Source organism: Pongo abelii, chromosome 7, assembly GCF_028885655.2.
Source record: "Pongo abelii isolate AG06213 chromosome 7, NHGRI_mPonAbe1-v2.0_pri, whole genome shotgun sequence".
Lineage (NCBI taxonomy): Eukaryota > Metazoa > Chordata > Mammalia > Primates > Hominidae > Pongo > Pongo abelii.
Window position 1 is genome coordinate 95,670,008 of NC_071992.2, and position 19,083 is coordinate 95,689,090.

Consider the following 19,083-nt stretch of genomic DNA (forward strand, 5'->3'; position numbering starts at 1 on the left):
TTCCAGATGTAGATATATTTTTATTGGAATTCCTGACCCATCGGTACTTTACATTAAACATCTTTCACACAAAGTGGCTCCTTTTCCTGAATTTTCTTTGTAGGTGGGCAGCACCACCCAAGAATCAATAGAGCCAAACCAAATGTCTTCCCTCTCTTCTCCTGGGCTCCAGCCCCATTGTCCATCCTGCTGACCATTTGGTCAACAAATGCTATTGATACAAGTTACCTTGTATCAGTCAAAACTGTCCTCTCCTTAGCTGGGCATGGTGGCGGGCACCTGTAATCCCAGCTATTCAGGAGGCTGAGGCAGGAGAATCACTTGAATCCAGGAGGCAGAGGTTGCAGTGAGCCGAGATCGCGCCATTGCACTCCACCCTGGGTGACAGAGTGAGACTCCATCTCAAAAAACAAAAAAACAAAACGGCCCCCTCTTTCTGCCTCCCCGATACTGCCTGCATCCAGGCCTTTCTCTGTAACCGCCTCTGCTTTCTCTCTCAGTCCTCCTGTCCATGGTCTACTGTGAGGCTGGTGCAATCATTTCCGGAATACGATCTGGTCACGAGGCTTCCCTGACCCTGTAGAGCTCTCTCTGTGGTATGACACTCAAGGCCCACAGAATCCAGTGCCTACTGCCCTGCAGCCACGGGTCCTACTCTTCTTCCATGGGATGCCCAGGGCTTCAGTCCCATTCCTTCATGTTTCTGCTGGCTGACTTCACTGTATCCTTTGAGACTTAGCCAAAGCGTTGCCTCCCTTGAAGAAAGGAAACATCAGGGGTCCTTCCCACGATGTTTTACCATGGTGGATTTAGGTGCCTGTTCACCCACACGCCCCCTTACTGGACTGTGAGGTTCTCGAGTAGAGGAATGGTATCTTTGATGCCAGGACAGTACGAGGAATTCCGTAAGAGCAGACTACATAAGCACAATTTTGCTGCCTGTACTTTTTTTCTATAGCACAATTCCATTGAAATCTCCTTTCTGGTTTAAATTATGGAGAGAAAATAAATAAACTAAAGATGGTCTGGATTGGAAGAGTTTATCTAAAAAGAATTTTTTCCAAAGCAGTGATGATCCCAAATAAAACTTTCATCTTCTCGAAATTTCTCAGAAAATACTGTATGCAGGGAGAAAGTTTTCTTAAAATGTCCTCATTAGTTAGTTTTCTCAGCAAATATTTACTGAGGGCATACTGTTTGCTAAGCCCTGAAATAAGCATTGGGTGATGGCATGAAGGGATGAGGCCAAGTCCTTGTCCTTGTAGAATTTAGAATCTGGTGGGGAATTAAATACTAAACAGTAAAAAACAAAAAGGCTGGAATATGAATCAGCAGTTAAATGATAAAGGCTGGGTGCCGATGTAGAAAATAACAGTAGAGCCTATGTAGATGGGGTGGTCTGAGATGGTGTATTAGTCTGTTCTCACATTGCTATAAAGACATACATACCTGAGGCTGGGCATGGTGGCTCACGCCTGTAATTCCAGCACTTTGGGAGGCCGAGGTGGGCGGATCACCTGAGGTAGGGAGTTCAAGACCAGCCTGACCAACATGGAGAAACCCCGTCTCTACTAAAAACACAAAATTAGCCAGGCGTGGGGGCACATGACTGTAATCCCAGCTACTTAGGAAGCTGAGGTGGGAGAATCACTTGAACCCGGGAGGCAGAGGTTGCAGTGAGCCAAGATTGCACCAGTGCACTCCAGCCTGGGCAACAAGAGCAAAACTCCATCTCAAAAAAAGAAAAGAAAAGAAAAGAAAATGAACAAAACTGGGCGCGGTGGCTCAACGCCTGTAATCCCAGCAGTTTGGGAGGCTGAGGTGGGTGGATCACCTGAAGTCAGGAGTTCAAGACCAGCCTACCAACATAGTGAAACCCCATCTCTACTAAAAACACAAAAAATTAGCTGGGCATGGTGGCGGGCACCTGTAATCCCAGCCATTGGGGAGGCCGAGGCAGGAGAATTACTTGAACCCAGGAGGCAGAGGTTTTGGTGAGCTGAGATCACACCATTGCACTCCAGCCTGGGCAACAAAAGCAAAACTCCGTCTCAGGAAAAAAAAAAAAAAAAAAAAAAAACCCAGAAAATGAACAAAAGACATGAAAAGACATTGTGCTGAAGAGGTTACACAGATGACAAATAAACACACATGAAAAGATGATGTTCAAAATCATTAACCATCAGGGAAATGCAAATTAAACCGGAGTGAGATAGCACTACACTTCTATTAGGATATTTAAAGTAAAAAATAGTGACAACACCAAGTGCTGTCAAGAAGCATCCAGAGAAACTGGATCACTCATACACTGATGAGTATTTAACATGGCATATACATATCATGGAATACTACTCAACCATGAAAGGAATAACTATTGATAGTTCATGGAAAACCTTGAATGAATCTGGGTGGCGGAGAGCCAATCCCCAAAGGTAACAATACCGTATGATTCCATTTTTATGAATTTTTTTTTTTTTTTTTGAGACAGGAGTCTTGCCCCAGGCTGGAGTGCAGTAGCTTGATCTTGGCTCACTTCAACCTCCACCACCTGGGTTCAAGTGATTCTCCTGCCTCAGAAAGGAGATTTCAATAAAATTGTGCTATAGAAAAAAAGTACAGGCAGCAAAATTGTGCTTATGTAGTCTGCTCTCACAGAATTCCCCTGAGTAGCTGGGATTAGAGGAGCCCACCACCACGCTCGGCTGATTTTTATATTTTTAGTGGAGACAGGGTTTCGCCATGTTGGGCAGGTTGGTCTTGAACTCCTGACCTCAGGCGATCCGCCTGCCTCAGCCTCCCAAAGTGCTGGGATTACAGGCATGAGCCACCACACCCAGCTATATAATCTTGAAATGAAAAAAAGTTTCGAAGGAAAGAGCAGATTAGTGGCTACCCATAATTAGGGCAAGAGATGGGTGTGGTTATACAAGGGCATTAAAAGAAATCCTTGTGATGGAACTCTCTGCACCTTGACTGTGGTGGTGAACACACATAAAATTTATAGCATAAATACACATGCACACAAATAAATATAAGTAAAACTGAGGAAATTTGAAAAAGGTCAGTAGAGTATATCAATGTAGAGATCATATATATATAGAGAGAGAGAGAGACTGAGAGAGAGAGAGACCGGATTTCACTCTGCCATCCAGGCTAGAGTGCAGTGGTGCAATCACAGCTCACTGCAACCTCAAATTCCTGGGATCAAGTGATGCTCCCACCTCAGCCTCCAGAGTAGCTGCGACCACAGGCACATGTCAGCCAACTGGGCTACTTAAAAAAAAATTGGTGCTCACTTTGGCAGCACATATACTAAAATTGAAATGATACATGGCCCTTGTGCAAGAATGACACGTACATTCATGAAGCAGTCCATATATATATATATATATATATATATATTTTTTTTTTTTTTTTTTTTGAGATGGAGTCTCGCTCTGTCACCCAGGCTGGAGTGCAGTGGTGTGATCTCGGCTCACTGCAACCTCTGCCTCCCTGGTTCAAGTGATTCTCCTGCCTCAGCCTCCTGAGTAGCTGGGACTACAGGCACACACCGCAATGCTTGGCTAATTTTTTGTATTTTAGTAGAGATGGAGTTTCACTGTGCTGCCCAGGCTGGTTGCAAACTCCTGAGCTCAGGCAATCCTCCCGTCTCAGCCTCCCAAAGTGCTGGGATTACAGGCGTGAGCCACCACACCCAGCTAATTTTTGTATTTTTAGTAGAGATGGGATTTCACCATGTCGGCCAGGCTGGTCTTGAACTCCTGACCTCGGGTGATCCACCCACCTTGGCCTCCCAAAGTGTTGGAATTACAGGCATGAGCCACTGTGCCCAACCCATATTGTTTTTATAATTATATAAAAAAAAAATCTGTAGAGACAGGGTCTTGCTATGTTGACCAGGGTGGTCTCAAACTCCTGGGCTCAAGAGATCCTCCCTCCTTGGCCTCACAGAGTGATGGGATTACAGGGCTGACCACCACACCCAGCCCAAAGTTGACATCCAGATTGTGATGACATACCACAATTTCACAAGATGTTATTATTGGGCGAAACGGGGTAAAATTGTGAATAGGTTCTTTATTATTTCTTACAACTGCATGTAAATCTATAATTATCTCAAATTTTCAATTTTTGAATTAAAAAAACTGGTAAAAAGGGATTTGAGGAAATGATATTAACAAGTATGCCAAAAAATATATAAAAGAAATACAAGAAAAATGAATAAAAAGAAAAAAGAAGAAAAAAAATCTCTGAAGAGAATGGGAGTTGAGCGCGGGGGAAGTTAGACTGAAAGCCGGGATACCAGTGAAGAGGCGGCTGCCATGGAGATACCAAATGATGACTGAGACCACGGGGGCTGAGGGGAGAATCACGATGGAGAGGAAGAGAACTGGGGTTGATTTGAGCTCTAGGGTCTAGACCTTCGACACTTGAAAAGAATTTTCCCAGAGAGCTTCCCAAAGGCCCAAATTTGCAAGAACCATGATAACATATAATAAAAATATCAGTATCAGTGACATACAATGAAACATTCATCAACATTCCTCTTCCTTCAGTCACAGTGATTAAAAAACAAGAATAAGCCGGGCACGGTGGCTCACGCCTGTAATCCCAGCACTTTAGGAGGCCGAGGCGGGGAGATCACGAGGTCAGGAGATCGAGACCATCCTGGCTAACACGGTGAAACCCTGTCTCTACCAAAAATACAAAAAAAATTAGCCGGGCGTGGTGGCGGGCGCCTGTAGTCCCAGCTACTCAGGAGGCTGAGGCAGGAGAATGGTGTGAACCCGGGAGGCAGAGCTTGCAGTGAGCCAAGGTCTCGCCACTGCGCTCCAGCCTGGGTGACAGAGCAAGACTCTGTCTCAAAAAAAAAAAAAAAAAAAAAAACACACACACACAAGAACAAAGTCAAAGTACAAGTGGATTCTGGGCTCTGGAGAGTCTTGTGGGGTCTCACCTTCACTGCCCTCCCTCTCCCCTCCTACTTCTTGTAAATGAAATCTGGCGGCAGATTCCATTCCAGGTCCAAGCAATGGCCTGGACTTTGCCCTTCATTGTTACCTTGAATAACAAGGGGGATAAGGAAGACGGCTGGGCGGGTTTGCTTCCCACTTCCCCAGGAACCCTGGAAATGCACCATCGCATGCATGCCACACCCTCTTCACGTCCATGCGTCTCCTTTCCACCCATGCCTGAGATTAAATCTCATTCCTTCCGCATGATGCACTTTCTGTACAGACCTTGGAGGCACTCTCGGTAGAGATGTTAAATCTCTGAGTATCAAGGGCCTTCTTGCCTGTTGTTTCCATGTGATTGGGACAGTGTTTTTCTCTGGGTGAGATCAAACGACTTACACTAGAAAGGCCTTCAGAATCACAAACAATGATTTAAGAACTAAACAAAGTCCTAGTCCAAAAGATAGGAGACAATTCAAAGAAAGTAAAGAATAATTCTAATACAAATGTGAAAAATAGATAAGTGATAACGTACAGAAGATACAACATCTACCTACATTTATTATATTAAAATCACTAAGGATGGGCTAGGCTTGGTGGCTCATGCCTGTAAGCCCAGCATTTTGGTAGGCTGAAGTGGACAGATTGCTTGAGTCCAGGAGTTCAAGACCAGCCTGGGCAACATGGTGAAACCTCACCTCTACCAAAAAAAATACAAAAATTAGCTGGGTGTGGTGGCACGTGCCTGTGGTTCCAGCAACTTGGGAGGCTGAGGTGGGAGGATCTCTTGAGCCCAGAGGAAGAGGTTCCAGTGAGCCATAACCACACAATTGCACTCCAGCCTGGACAACAGAGCGAGACCCTGTCTCAAAAAAAGAAAAAGAAAAAAGAAAGAAAAAAAGGTGCTAAGAATGAAGAGAACCAAGCTGTGTAGCTGTAAGATATTATAGATTGTGACCGTTTTCATGTCACTGATTCACAGTGACTTGAATTTCCAGGGAAGTACTAGACATCTGGCCCTTTGTAACTGACACTGTGGCTTTCCAATACCAGGCCAGAGGAGGGAGATGAGGAGGTCCAGAAGTGTCCTGGTGAAATGCAAAGTTGGTTCAACTCCCGGAGGGTCCAAGTGGCCCTTTCCCAGTTACCTCTCCCACATTCCCGAGTGATCAGGCACAGAAGACACCAGCTACAAGATAACCAAGTCCTTATGAAATCAGGAGGCAAGTTTCACAGGTGCCCCCAAATCAACCTCAAAGAGCTGACAGCTAACTTATAGTTTTGGGAGATTTGCAACTAAAATGAAAGTTCAGAAATGAGTCAAGTATCCAGATTCAGAGTGGGATGGAATATCACATTTGGGATGGTGTGGGAGGTGATGGAACTACCAGGAATGAGAATCCTGGGGGAGAATGACTAGAACTAAAAATGAAAATAAAAATAAAACACAAAATCATACTGGGCACCTGAAAATGCAAGATAAAGCTCTAAAAAAAAAAAAAGAGACCATCTATTTGTTTCATGATAACTAACCATTTTGTCTACTTCTCTATCTCTTGAAAAATGTACTTTTAAAAAGATTTACTTTATAGCATAGATGTGGATGAAATCTTTTCACTGTTTAGGTACCTTACTGAAGGCTGTCGCCTCCTCCTCCCGCTATTCCCCTCGCTGCCTCCTCCTCCTCGCTTTTCTCTTCTTCTTTGGTCTTTTTGTCCACATAAAACAAAATCATTTAGCCCTCCTTATCTGCAGGTTCCACCAATTGCAGAGGGAAAATACAGTATTTGGCCGGGAGCGGTGGCTCACATCTGTAAACTCAGCACTTTGGGAGGCTGAGGCAGGAGGATTGCTTGAGTCTAGGAGTTTCAGACCAGCCTGGGCAACACAGTGAAACCCCATCTCTTAAAAAAAATAACAAAAAGAAGGCTGGGCGTAGCAACACAGTAAGACCCCATCTCTTAAAAACAACAACAACAAAAAGAAGGCTGGGTGTGGTGGCTGGGATTACATGCCTATAATCCCAGCACTTTGGGAGGCCAAGGCAGGTGGATCACCTAAGGTCAGAAGTTCGAGACCAGCCTGGCCAACATGGTGAAATCCCGTATCTACTAAAAATACAAAAATTAGCCAGGCATGGTGGCACGTGCCTGTAGTCCCAGCCACTCAGGAGGCTGAGGCAGGACAATCACTTGAACCTGGGAGGCGGAGGTTGCAGTGAGCCGAGATTGTGCCACTGCACTCCAGCCTGAGTGACAGCGAGAGTGAGACTACGTCTCAAAAACGAAAACAAAAAGAAAAAAGAAAATACAGTATTCGTAGGACATGAAACCTGCAGATATGGAGGACCGACTTTTCATATCCCATAAGGCTGATTAGGGCACCTGATCACCCTTGGATTTTGGAATCTGCAGGGGATCCTGGTACCAATCCCCTGTGGATCCCAAGGGATGACAGTAAATATCACATCTTTCTAAACATTTGGTAAAATCTTAAATAGCCTTATTTCACTCCAAATGCACACACCCTTTCTTTGTGAAGTCTTCCTAAGAGACAGTCTGTGTCATATTCTCTGCCTCACTTCTCCATTAGACGGAAGAGATTTGCTCCTCATGTGACCCCTTCCATGTTCCAGCTGAGAACCGTGAGGGCCTTCTTTTTATCTTTGTATTTCGAAGGTTAGTACAGGGCCTGTCACACAGCCTACTCAATAGCCCTAGCTCAAGAAAACATGTTGAATAAAAAGAATCCAAACAAAAAAAGTACTCAGTAGGGTGAAATTAAGTCATCACCATCATTAGCTCTTCTGGTCACATGATTTGTAAGGCCTGTGACAAAGTTCCAGAAGGCAACACTGGTCTCACTCATGGTTTTATCATAGTTCCTATACCTGTTTCTATAAAATATTGCAGAGTCTTCTTTAGCTAGTGCCCAGCCTCAAGATGACGATCTAAGTCTCTGACCACAGCTCAGTTCCAAGAAAGTTTTGGCCAGACTGGTGGAGAATCCTCAAGCCAAAGTCTTTCATTAAAGGCATCTGAAGTCTTCCAGGACTGGCCTGTATTAGTGCCATGTGTGACAGGAACACAATTGGGATCTCGAGGGGCAGCGGCTGGCCTGTCAGTTATGCTCCCCACAGTAGGTCTGAGCACCACAGCTCATCTGTTGAGTTTTATAAGCTGTTGATTTTACTTTTCATTGTTAGGTTTTCTATTTGGGTCTTTATCAGATCCACAAGTTTTTGCTTCTACTCTAGTTGGTTTCGCTTTCTCAGTTCTTGCTCTTTTTATGGATGTTATCATTGAGAATTCTTAGCATTCACATTTAGAAATATTTCTCAGACTGTTCTAATTACTTTTATTTCATTAGAAGTGTATTTGGGTTGTTCATATAGTTGGCTTTGTCAATTTAATTTATCCAAAAAATATTTATTGAGCACTTACTGTATCAGTATTTTCTTTCTTTCTTTCTTTCTTTCTTTCTTATTTATTTTTTTTGAGATGGAGTCTCGCTCTGTCACCCAGGCTGGAGTGCAGTGGCACGATCTCAGCTCACTGGAACCTCCGCATCCCGGGTTCACACCATTCTCCTGCCTCAGCCTCCCGAGTAGCTGGGACTACAGGCGCCCACCACCATGCCTAGCTAATTTTTTGTATTTTTAGTAGAGACGGGGTTTCACTGTGTTAGCCAGGATGGTCTCGATCTCCTGACCTCATGATCTGCCCACCTCAGCCTCCCAAAGTGCTGGAATTACATGCGTGAGCCACCGTGTCCGGCCAGTATTTTCTTTATGTGTTTAGAATCTTTTTTATTTTTAGAGACAGGGTCTCCTCTCTGTTGCCCAGCTTGGAGTAAAGTGGTGTGATCATAGCTCACTGCAGCCTCCAATTCCTTGCTCAAGCCATCCTCCTGCCTCAGCCTCCCATGTATGAGTAGCTGGGACTACAGGGGTGAGCCACCATGCCCACCTAATTTTAAGAAACTTTTGAAAGACAGGGTCTCGCTATGTTGCCCAGACTAGTCTTAAACTCCTGGCTTCAGGCAATCCTGTCATTTCAGCCTCCCGAGTTGCTGCAATTACAGGTAAGAGGCACAGTGCTTGTATTCAGAATTTTTATTTGCAGGCAAATCTAGAGCGGGACATTTCTTTGTCTCTCTCCTTTCCTCCTTCTATTTCTCCCTATACTCTGCTTTTTCTGTTAGGTCAGCTCTATCCAATAGAACTTTCTGCAATGATGGAAGTATTTTGTATCTGCACTATCCAGTACAGTAGCACTAGCCACATGTGGCTATGGAGTACCTGGAAGATAGCTAATGAGACTGAGAAACTGAATTTTAAATTTTAATTTTAATGAATGTTAATTTGAATGTATGTAGCCACATAAGGCTAGTGGCTACTGTGCTGGTCAGTGTAGGTAGTATTTTAGTAATTGCCTGACTGGGCTCCCTAACCAAGAACCAGAACTTCTATGGGTGGCTGGAGGAAGGGATATTCTAGATCTTGTCATTGGACGAAGGCAGATGGTGGCTTAATTCCTAGTCTCTGGGCTATGTGTGAGCTCTTTCTAGGAATGCATTTTAATATAAACCATGGCCCCAGGTTACAGATTTTGGGAGTCTTCTCTCAGGAACAGTGGATCCCTATCCCAGGCTCTAGCTTTAAGCTGTGGATCTTCCACTGTATCAGATGGGGCATCTTTCTTCCTCATTATCCCACAAAAATCACACTCTGGCCCGGCCTGCCTTCTCTCAGACCCAAAGCATGTCAGGCTGCATCTTCATTGTGTCCACTGCTCTAAGTTTTCTCCTCTTTCTGACCAATAGTCATTTACATTTTGTTTTGGGCACAGCTATAACTTTACAGCTTTTTCTTTCTGTGCTTTAACTAATGGTGCAATGTATTTGGAATTCAGAAAGCTAGACTGAATCTTTGAAGTGCTAACAAATGGGATAGAGTTTCTGTATTTTTTAACAGGATGATGGTAATACAGGTAGAAAGGGTCATAAAAGTTAAAGTGCCAAAACTATCTTAAGAAGCAGTTTAGAATTTGACTCTTTTGTTGTATTTGTATTGTGAAGATGTGAGTGCTGTGGGGAAGTGTGACAAGGCCACTGCTGAAGTCTCCCTGGGTGTGGCCCTCAGCTCTGCAGGGTGGGGCACGTAGGGCTGACAGGCAACTGACACCACCTCAACTTCAAAACCTTCACCATGATGCCAGCAAAGCTTACGCTTCAAACCCATTCACTTGCGCTGGTCCTTTCCAATGCCCTGGGAGCAATTTGCCAGTTTGTGTTCTTTTCTTTTTTTTTTTTTTTTTGAGACAGAGTCTCGCTCTGTCATGCAGGTTGGAGTGCAGTGGTGCAATCATGGCTCACTGTAGCCTCGATCTCCTGGGGCTCAAGCAATTCTTCCATCTCAGCCTCCCCAGTAGCTGGGACTATAGGCCTGTGCCAACACAACCGGCTAACTTCTTAAATTTTTTTGTAGAGATGGGGTCTCGCCATGTTGTCCAAGCTGGTCTGGAACTCCTGGGCTCAAGCGATCCACCCACCTTGGTCTTCCAAAGTGCTAGGATTACAGGCGTGAGCCACTGCCCCCAGCCTGTGTTCTTTCCTTAAAGACAGCCTCCTTAATTGTAAAAAAATTTTCAGGCTGCACAGACCCTGGATATGCCCCTGCAAAGCACTGAAGGTAAAATAAAAGTGCAGATTTCCAGTGGAGGAGGTAATTTTCTAGAGTAGTTCTCCGTGGGTATTGAACTGCTAGGAGGTTGCATTCATCTTCAACATGTTGCTTGGATTGCTCAGAGAGCCAAGAGAGATGAGATGGTCTTGGTTAGCTCAGGCAGAACATGTAAATTTCAGAGCTATTCACACCCAACTTCAAAGTGTGTCTATAGTTCCCATGTGTGACCAACTCAGTATGCATGATATCTCTTCCCAAGATAATATTTGATTAACTTGGCCCAAAATCTTACTCACTGGCTTTTTCTTTCTTTAAGATTCCATTACTCACCATCTGCCAGTTCTTAGTTAACATAATTCTTTCTTTGTTAGGGTAAAATATAATAGATTAAATAATAGCTTTCAAGACTCCACCTTAGTTGCCCTTTAATGAAATCTGACTATTCCCTAATCCCCTCAACTTCATATTCACAGGTCATCTTGTAGGGTGGGTTAATCCTATCACCCACTCTACAGATTCACTGTTCCTAGTTTAGTTGTCTGAAAGTCATCTTGTTTCCAGTCTCAGGGTAACCTCACTGTCATCTGCATGCATTGACTGCATACTTAGTGGCAACATGTCATTAACGTCTTGAAACTCTAAGCACAATTTGAAGTTAATAATAGTTATATAATTAAAAATTGGAAAAAAGTCTTACAGAGAACAGATATGTAAAAGTCTTCTCTCTTTCCTATATTTACTGGGGAAAACTAGAAGTTCTCAAATCCAGATGAAGCACTCTATGTTTCATTATACAGACAGCAAAAGCAGAATAACCACAGACAAGGAGGGCAAGAGAAATATTTTATCCTTCCTCAAGGAACCACTTCAAGTAATATGGATTAATTGTATTGTTAACAATCACTGCTTTAGACACAAGGCACATTTAGTGGAGTACGTAAATAGTAACAGTAGAACATTTGCCTTCAAAGAGCTTAAACCTAGCTCAAGAAGCAAAACTTACAAATGCAACATAATTTTGAACAGTCATTTAAAAAATTATTAATAATTATAAACAATTATTGGAGATAAGCTAGAAAGGTGAAGCCTGAAAGAAGGAAAATAATAACAAAACCAACAATGATGATTGCCATTTACTGAAGACCTACTATGGGATGGTCTCTAGAGTGGTACTTTTATTTAGTATCTACATTTTACAGATGAAGAAATTGATGTTTGAAAAAAAAAGAAATTGAGGTTTTAAGAGGTTGTAGCCAAGATACAGAGAGTTATGATTTAAACCATTACTCCCAGCCTGGGCAGGGATTTGAGGGAAAGCAATCTAGAGCGAATGAAGTGAACGAAGGCACTCAGGAATGACTAGGCTGACTTAGCTCGAGGGCAGTAGAAAGGAAAGAGGTGGGGTAAACTGGCAGCTGAGAGGAGGAGGGGGCTGGGTGTCCCAGTAAGCTTAGTCCTCTGGAGCTGGTGTGATAAGCTTGTAGAAAGCTACCATGAGGAGTGGTTATTTTGTCATATGGCTTTTTGCAGACCTAGAATCTGAAGACCTAGTGGGAAATGGAGTGGTCTTTACAATTAGTATCAGCATTTACAAGAGTCTACGCAGATGAAAACCCATCATCTGGGAGGCTGCCCAGACCAACAATAAACAGAGATATAAGCCAGATAGTAAAGTTTGGTATAAGGGCTAGGAGTGCAACAAACAGGGTGGCAACAGAGTAACTGGGGAACCGAGTTCAGATAGGGAGTTGTATAGACATGAATAGTGGTCCAACAATGCTCTTTTCAGCCACTCCTAGTCACACTAAAATAGCAACCCATGGAGTATTATGCATATATTTCAAATGTATGTATGTATATATTTCAAATGTATGTATGTATATATTTCAAAATTACATGAAACTACAAAGATGTCTAATATCGTGTTTGCTTTTGTAAAACTAACTATAAGGAATGTGCCCTTGAAGAACATAAAAAAGTAATAAACTTAATTCAAAGTCTATGATTTTGTAGGGAAGTTTCTAGTTGGAAGAAAATATTATTTGAAACAGATTTTAAAAATTTTTCCTTTTATTTTTATTTTTTTTCTCGGCTCACTGCAACCTCCACCTCCCGGGTTCAAGTGATTCTTGTGCCTCAGCCTCCTGAGTAGCTAGGACTACAGGTGCATGCCATGACGCCCAGCTAATTTTTTGTATTTTTAGTAGATACACGGTTTCACCATATTGGCCAGGCTGGTCTCGAACTCCTGACCTCAGGTGATCCGCCCACCTCAGCCTCCCAAAGTGCTGGGATTACAGATGTGAGCCACTGCACCCAGTGTACATTTTTTATTTAAAAAAATATAGAGATGGGGTCTTGCTATGTTGCCCAGGCTGCTCTCGAACTACTGGCCTCAAACAGTCTTCCCATCCTGGCCACCCAAAGTGCTAGGATTACACGTGTGAGCCACCATGCCCATCTTGAATGCATTTTGAGAGATACAGAGTAGCATAGTTTTATAAGGCAATGTTTTCTCTTTTGGTTCGTCTTTCTTTTCTTTTTTTTTTTTTTTTTTGAGACAGGGTCTTATTCTGTCCTCTCTCACCCAGGCTGGAGTGTAGTGACATGATCACAGCTCACTGCAGCCTTGACCTCCTAGGCTCAAACAATTCTTCCACCTCAGCCTCCCAAGTAGCTGCAGGCATGCACCACCATGCCTGGCTATTTTTTTTTTTTACTTTTTGTAGAGACAGCGTCTTGCCATGTTGACCAGGCTGGCCTCAAATTCCTGGGTTCAAGTGATCCTCCCACCTCTGCCTCCCAAAGTGGTGAGATTACAGGTGTGAGCCACTATACCTGGCCAAGGCAATGTTTTTATTTCAAAATACAGACACACAGGGCCGGGCGCGGTGGCTCACGCCTGTAATCCCAGCACTTTGGGAGGCCGAGGCAGGTGGATCACGAGGTCAGGAGATCGAGACCGTCCTGGCTAACGCAGTAAAACCCGTCTCTACTAAAAATACAAAACCCGTCTCTACTAAAAATACAAAAAAATTAGCCGGGTGTGGTGGCGGGCGCCTGTAGTCCCAGCTACTTGGGAAGCTAAGGCAGGAGAATGGCGTGAACCCGGGAGGCGGAGCTTGCAGTGAGCTGAGATTGCGCCACTGCACTCCAGCCTGGGCAACAAAGCCAGACTCAGTCTCAAACAAACAAACAAACAAAAATACAGACACAGAGTTTGAAAACTGCTGGCTTCACTAGAATAATTGTTAGTGGAGGTTGTGTTGTCAAAGAATGATCCCAGGGGTATCTGAAATTTCTACAAACTCCAGAAAAGTCAGGTGCCCCTACAGCATGTGGCCTGAAAGAAATTATCTTCCCAAAAGCAGAAGTCTCTCAGATGTGTGATACTGGGCATCCCCATACTCAGAGAGCACAACATGAAAGGTTATAGTTATTAAACTCATGAGTAAGTCAACAGGATTTCCTTATTTTTTTCTCTTACTAAAATGATAAAAATACAACCGGAAAAAAAATTTATTGAAAGCAGGATTGGCTGGGCATAGTGGCCTATAATCCCAGCACTTTGGGAGGCCTGGGCAGGAGGATCGCTTGACCAGGAATTCCAGATCAGCCTGTGCAACGTAGTGAGACCCCTCCAATCTCTACAAAAAAAAATTTTTTTTAATGAGCCAGGTGAGGTAGCACGCTCCTGTAGTCCCGGCTACTTGGGAGGCTAAGGTGAGAGGATTGCTCGAGTCGGGAAGTTTGAGGTTGCAGGGGGCTATGATTGCAGCACTGCACTCCAGCCTGGGAGACAGAGTGAGACCCCATTTCTAAGCAAAAAACAAAGTAAGCGAGCAAGCAAGCAAGAAAGAAAGCAAGTGAAAAAGCAGGATTCATGGACTCCAAACTCCCTAGATCCGCTTGGCTGAAAGCCTTCCTTGTACCACTAATTACATTAAATGTTGGACAGGCAAGTTGAACAATACATATTCCCTCTTGGGGATTAGCTTAGTGTAAAAGAGACATAAGAAAAAACAATTACAGGCTGGGCGTGGTAGCTTACACCTGTAATCCAAGCACTTTAGTAGGCCAAGGCGGGTCTTGCGCTCAGGAGTTCGAGACCAGCCTGGAGAGTATAGCAAAACCCTGTCTCTAAAAAATATACAAAAATTAGCCAGGCATGGTGGTGCGTGCCTGTAATCCCAGATACTCGAGAGGCTGAAGCACAAGAATCTCTTGAATCCGGGAGATTACAGTGAGCTGAGATTAGGCCACTGCACTCCAGCGTGGGCAACAGAGTGAGGCTCTGTCTCAAAAAAGAAAAGAAAGAAAAAGAAAAAATTACAACGGTATTTGCACTTGTTTGGTTGTGGATTGTGCAATGAAAACAGAGGCCCAAAAGATTCTCTTTTCTCGTTGTTAATATATTTATTAATATGTTTAATTTATTGGATTTTTAAAAATAAATGATGAATGCCCTTTAAACAAGTTCAATGATGCGGAGATGTAGAAACAATTAATAATCTCTATAGAAATCCTTATTACCCTCCAGGCCCAGAGAAATGCCACTTATGTCATGAAGCTGTTCATCCCAGGCTCTTCTGGATGCTTATGACACTTCATAGCACTCATATGACACTTTAAGTGACATAGGAACTTGGGATCTTTGAGGACAATTGAAAGCATCAAAGGTATTCAGCAGCCGGGTGCGGTGGCTCATGCCTGTAATCCCAGCACTTTGGGAGGCAGGCGAATCACTTGAGGTCAGGAGTTTGAGACCAGCCTGGTCAACATGGTGAAGCCCCGTCTCTACTAGAAATACAAAAATTAGCTGGGCATGGTGAGGCCCGCCTGTAAGTCCCAGTGACCTGGGAGGCTGAGGCCTGGGAGGCAGAGGTTGCAGTGAGCTGAGACTGTGCCACTGCACACCAGCCTGGGTGGGAGAACAAGACTCTGTCTGAAAGAAAAAAAAAAAGGAATTCAGGTCGTGGCAAGTAATCCATAAGGTTCACACATGAGAACGTTAAGAGAAAAGAATGGAAAACCAGGGTGGGAGTGTGGGACCTGGAGTTCCAGGTCAAGGACTCTAGACTCTATTCCATGTGGTGTTTCAGTGGACTATCCACATAAATAAGCACTGCTCTAGAATGGCAATGGTGCATAGATTTGGGGTAGGCAGAGTGGAGACTGGGAGAGCTGGAAGGATAGTCAGGAATATTGAGGCCTAGGTCCTGGTAGCAGCAATGAAATGAAAAATGATTTGACAGCCTGGGCAACATAGTGAGACCCCTGTCTCTACAGAAAAAAAAATTGACCAGGCACAGTGTCTCAGGCCAGGTGCTCCCAGCACTTTGGGAGGTCAAGGCAGGAGGATCTCTTGATCCCAGGAATTCAAGACAGGCCTGGGCAACATAGAGAGACCCTGTTTCTAAAAAAATAAAAATTAAAAAATAAAAATTAAATTAAAAAAAATTAGCCAGGAGTGGTAATACCTGCCTGTAGTCCCAGCCATTCAGCAGGCTGAGGTGGGAGGACCATTTGAGCCCCTAAGGTCAAGGCTGCAGTGAGCTGTGATCATGCTAACGCACTCCAGCATGGGCAGCAACAGAGAGAGACCCTGTCTCAAAAACAAACAAACAAACAAACAAAAAACAGTGATGTGAAACATGGGGAAGAGTCAGCAGAACTTCATCAGTGATTTGGATGTGAGTATGGGAGAGATTAGGAACCCCTCATTACTCTGTGGTTGGGTGGAGAAGGAATAGTGGCAAAAAAATTAATGAGAACTCAAGAGGAAGACTGATTTGGGGAGGAAGATGGTAAGTCTGGATTGGGTTTTATTGCCTGTAAGATGCTAGTAGGTCATGAAAGTGGAACTATCGAGTTCCTTGCTAAAGTGTGGTCCGCAGAGCAGCAGCATGTGATCCCCCAGCAGCGTGTTAAAAATGTGGTGCTGGTGACGGCTGGCCTGCTGAATCAAATCTGCGTCATAAACCTGCACTTGTTAAACCCTGGTCTCTGACTTAGCATCATACTGCTGAGGAAATCACCAAACTTCCTATACTGTGGTCATTAAAGCTTCTAGGATTTTTTTTTTTTTTTTTTTTTTTTTTGGACAGAGTCTTACTCTGTCACTCAGGCTGGAGTGCAGTGGCACAGTCTCAGCTCACTGCAGCCTCAACTTCTCAGGCTCAAGAGATCCTCTCACTTCAGCCTCCCGAGTTGCTAAGACTCGGTTAATTTTTTGTACTTTTGTAGAGACAGGGGTCTTGCCATGTTGCCCAGGCTGGTCTTGAACTCCTTGGCTCAAGCGATCCACCCCACCCGCCTCGGCTTCCCAAAGTGCTGGGATTACAGGCATAAGCCACTGTGCCCAGCCAGCTTCTAGTATTTAGGGTGTGTTTTGCAGATGTGGTTACTGCAAAGGAGCTACAGAAGAAATAGATTTGTAAAGTTTGCATGAGATCCTTTAAAAAATTCTGCCTGTAGGCCGGACGCAGTGGCTCACGCCTATAATCCTAGCACTTTGGGAGGCTGAGGCAGGCAGATCACCTGAGGTCAGGAGTTCGAGACCAGCCTGGCAAACATGGTGAAACCCCATCTCTACTAAAAATACAAAAATTAGCTGAGTGTGGTTGAGGCGCCTGTAATCCCATCTACTCAGGAGGCTGAGCTAGGAGAATCACTTGAACCCCGGAGGCGGAGGTTGCAGTGAGCCAAGATCACGCCACTGCGCTCCAGCCTGGGCGACAGAGCAAGACTCCATCTCAAAAAAAAAAAAAAAAAAAAAAATTTGGCCTATAAAGGCTACCCAAGGCAAAGGACACCTGTGCATACAGCTGGGCCATAGCTGTTGACTCATCTGCCTGATGCAGCACTCAGTTGCTCTGTATTTCACACATTTTTCTCTATATTTAAGAGCAGCTATAATAACATCAAAGAGAAAATTACTTACAGAAATTTTAAAGAACATGTCAAATTTTAAGAATTTACATATAGATATTAAATAATAAGCGAGAATTTGGGTAGACTAGCATAATTATAAAATGAATATCTTATTCTCAAAACTCTTCATGTTTTAAATATGATGTTTTCATCTTAATTGCATAAGTCTGTTCCTAAAACTCACCACAAAACAGACATCTATGTGTGAGAAATCATTTCCCAGTCTCACAAAGAAAAAAATCATAACTATGACATTTTCTAATATGTGGTTTATACAAATGCATAGACAATCCTTTCCTTTTCTGTTTGTTCCTTTTTTACAATCAGATATATACAGATACTATACTATAGTATAGTACACACTGTACTATTATCACTCACTGCAACCTCTGCCTCCTGGGTTCAAGCAATTCTCCTGCCTCAGCCTCTCGAGTAGCTGGGACTACAGGCATGCGCCACCACACCCAGCTAATTTTTGTATTTTTAGTAGAGACGGGGTTTCACCATCTTGGCCAGGCTGGTCTTGAACTCCTGATCCCAAGTGATCTGCCCGCCTCGGCCTCCCAAAGTGCTGGGATTACAGGCGTGAGCCACCACACCCTGCCAACACACATTTCTGGATGTTAAAATTTAATCGAAATCCTCAACAAGAGGGAAAATTCAGAAGTGACTTTCATTTGTAGAATGTGCAAAAGCAATATGTTTACCAACGGTGGGGGAGGACTTGTAAAATGATCTGTAAATAAAATGTTCCTGCTCCACGGACTGCTTAAATCAGAATCAGAATTATTAGGATGAACCACATGAAACCCCCATTTTCATAGGTCAAACTGGTCAATTATTGGTCAAATATTGGCAGTTTTATATGGGTCAGCCTCTACTGTAATTAAGCAGTTTCTTATGTGTCACCCTATGCAGTAACTAGACAATAAAGCAGAAAGCAAAGCAAATGGTGTACAAGTAGGATGTTTTCTTTCATGTGGTTGGTTTTCAGTGTTGCACTGCCTCTATAATGCTATTGCTTCACTGACTTTCTTAATGACAACTCTGTAACTTGACTGCCAAGAAAGAAACTCAATTGTGATGAGCCATTGGTTACAGTGCCCTTGTCTGATAATTGCTCCAATCATCAGAAAAGAGTTGACAGATAGTGTGACGGGATGGAAATCAGCCCCACAGGAAAAACATTTCTTGTTTTTTTCTTTAGCTGACTGGAAACGTACATATGATGTCTCCGCTTGCTGATTATGCCCTCTTTGTACTGAAACTCTAAAAACCTAAAATCAAAGACCTAAGGGTAAAAGGCTATCTCACTGTTTCAAATCTGTTGCCAAAAAAAGCTGACCTGACATAAATAAGAAGCAAACTATGTTTATGTTCAAAATGTCTTATTTCATGTAATCAAATTTGGAATGCATGGCTAATTCATGCCTCTTGCCTTAGGGCTAATTTTGTATCATGACAATATAATGGGAAGAATAAATTATCCAACAATTATAGGGAAAA

The 19,083-nt window shown here is 43.4% G+C and overlaps 1 long non-coding RNA gene and 1 pseudogene across 2 annotated transcripts in view; one reads left to right on the forward strand and one right to left on the reverse strand.

Moving 5' to 3' along the window:
- LOC129061061 (uncharacterized) overlaps positions 1–19,083 on the reverse strand; it is a 97,100-nt gene that overhangs the window by 13,548 nt on the left and 64,469 nt on the right. The gene's annotated exons all lie outside the window — the stretch shown is intronic.
- LOC112134770 (U6 spliceosomal RNA) lies at positions 3,289–3,382 on the forward strand (annotated as a pseudogene).